This window comes from Peromyscus californicus, unplaced genomic scaffold, assembly GCF_007827085.1.
Source record: "Peromyscus californicus insignis strain IS unplaced genomic scaffold, ASM782708v3 Scaffold_6__1_contigs__length_162567912, whole genome shotgun sequence".
Lineage (NCBI taxonomy): Eukaryota > Metazoa > Chordata > Mammalia > Rodentia > Cricetidae > Peromyscus > Peromyscus californicus.
The window spans coordinates 29695008-29698065 of NW_026294584.1; positions in this window are offsets into that span (position 1 = coordinate 29695008).

Sequence of the window (3058 nt, forward strand, 5' to 3'; positions counted from 1 at the left end):
TTATGTGTGTTGAGAAACTTTTTACTGTTGCCAGGCTTTTCACCAATCTCGCATTCAGCTGATTCTATGACGTGGCTATCCTAGTTAAAGAAGCTGGACTGGGCAGGACTGGGTTGCAGGAAGTCTTCCTGATCTCCTTCATATCTTTCCGGACCAATGTTGATTGAGTTTGCTCATTTTACTTGAACTGTCTCTAGTCTCCCTGAAAGCCTCCAGTGTTTTGGCTCCCCATGCCTGCTGACCCCTCACCCCCACCCCCCAGATGTGTGTGCTGCTTGGTGTTTTCTCCTCTGCTGTTTAAGTTCTGTCCAGCTTTCAACACCTGCTTAAATATTATTCTTTCCTCTGTCAGAGGAAAGAATCTTAGGGAAGATTTTAAACTACATTTCTCTCACACCTTGTCTGCCCCCCCATTTCTTCTCTCTCTCTTTCCTTCTTTCCTCCCCTCTTTCTCTCCCTCACTCCCTCCTTCCTTCCTCAGCCCTCACTTCCTACTCTAATGTCTGTGTCTCCTCTCCCATTCCCCATCCCTCATACTTTTTTTCCTCCTTCCTTCCATTTCTCTTCTTGTTTCTCCCTGTTTCTCTTTCTATGTTGCTCAATACCGAATACAGAGCTTTTCACCTTCTAGGCAGATGCTGTACTGTCCAGGTATACCTCCATTGCTCTTTCCACTAGCTTGTGACTTGTGTTTACCACGTCTGATAGGCTAGTTTGTGATATCCTTTAGTAGTGGAATCAAGCTGTATTCATCATAGGTAGAGTGTAATGAATTAAATTGTTTCATCCATCCCAGCAATGTTTTACCTAACAGAACTTCATGGTGAAGCCTAGATGAAAATGATCTATAGTTGATGTAACTATTTTAATGGAAGGTTGGTCTAGAACCAGTCAATCCTCCCACAGTTAATTACAGTACAGGTTGCTGAAATTTGATAAAAGTCAACTGTGAGCCACATGCGCCTTTTGAACAAGTAAGAAATGGGTAAGCTGTCTGCTTGGCTGTAACCTGATGTTAGGATGGAAGTAGCATGGGTGTGAAGGTGACTTGAGATCCCCCTGCGTGCTCTTTTCCTTGGGTGTTTGTGTGGAAGACAGCCTGCCCAACTTGTACAATCATTTGTGTTACTGTTTTCTTTCCTCGTTTCTTAAGAGAAATATAACTGCTAGGATGTATGAGCTCTAGTCCAACCCCATTCTCCTACCACAGTCAATTGCCTATTCCAGGAAGACATTGTGGAGCTTTGTAAACCAAGCTGAGTCCCTCAGTTTGAAAAGCACATTATGATGGAAGGTGGTTTTTCACCTACCTCTTTAACCCTTGCTTTATAGTCTGGATTTTAAACTTGCTTTGAATTCTTGGAAATTTCTTCATCACACAGAGCAGACTATTTCAACTTGAACTTTAGATATTAGAACTTCTTGTTCCTTATATAAGATAAGAAAACAAAGTAGAAGCGCATTACTCAGAGTGTAGAGTGATGGAATGGGAATCTGAGGATCTCCTGACCCCTCTATCCTCATTGGACCCCTCTTCCTCCATTTTTCAGCTCCTATCCTAGGCTATAATATTTGAAGTCTTAGTTTCCTATTTGGAATATCTATCCCAAATTCTCTTTATTCTATTTTTAATAAACTGTCATGCTTGTCTTTCAAACTCACCAAATCATTGTTAAGATGAGCCCAATTTTCATATTTCTATAGGAAGAAAGAGGATCTACTTTTCAGCCCAGGGGCAGTGTGTAGTATTAGTAAGAACATTTTCTTCCTTACTGCTCCAGGGAGAGTGTTATACAGCCATGAACAAGCCTGAACTAGCCCTTTTAGAAATGTTTTGCTTTGAATCGACCTGTTTGTAGTAGGCATGGCTTTCTTTTCTCCTATGCAAAAAGACATCATACTTTCCTAAGGACCAACCACTTCCAGTATGCTAATCTAAAACATTACCCACAGTCCAATTCTCTGAACTCATGAGAAAGATGACCCTTTATGTGTTAGTGTCTATTTGTAACTATTTCCATACTTTGTAGAAAGAAAGACCAAATATTGAGAAGCAGGAGTACAAGGGAGGGTTGACTTCTTTACAGGTTTAAGCCATGTTCTACAATGCACCTTGGAAAACACACACTAGACCTCCTGATTGTGCAGCCATGGGTTTGTTGCTTAGAAAGCATTTAATATACACTTACTGGATACATAGATGACTGGTCTTGCTCAAGCCAACAGGGTCAAGGCAGCTTGGCACAAAACACTGAGAGGCAGATCTTTTGATCTCAGGGTCTAATCTTTAAAAAGTCACAAGCGCCAGGCAGTGGTGGCACACGCCTTTAATCCCAGTACTCGGGAGGCAGAGCCAGGCGGATCTTTGTGAGTTCGAGGCCAGCCTGGTCTACAGAGCGAGATCCAGGAAAGGCGCAAATCTACACAGAGAGACCCTGTCACGAAAATAAGTAAATAAATAAACAAAAAACAACAACAACAAAAAAAGTCACAAGCAACCTAGTAGTCTTTCTAACATGATAGAGTTAAATAAACAAATCATCTTCTACTCTAACCCTCTGTATGCTCTCCTGCTATCATGGATCCCATGGGCAGCCTCTTCTATAACCTTTACTTGAAAAACTGTCTAGTCTTTGAATAGAGCCACTAGTTTCTGGAATTGCTGATTTTTTAAATGCTGTGGTTACATTGTATGCTGTTAAATTTCATATATCTCCAAATAAATTAATCACTCATACCACAATTACTTTCAGAACAAATGTGGAGTTACAAGGTACACACACACACACACACACACACACACACACACACACACACAGCCTCAGAATCTCAAACATGGAGCATTAAAAATAAAACCCATTACATGAGAATACATGTACATGTTATTTATTCTTGACAAGAGAATTTAAAGCAGGACTTTTATTCAGTTTTTTTTTATATTTCCTGTTCTAAGTGATAAACATTTTTATCTTCACTAGTATGACCACATTTACAGACTTTCCATTAACTCATAGATTATCAAAATCTAAAACTGAAGTTGAGCTGTAAACCATGACAC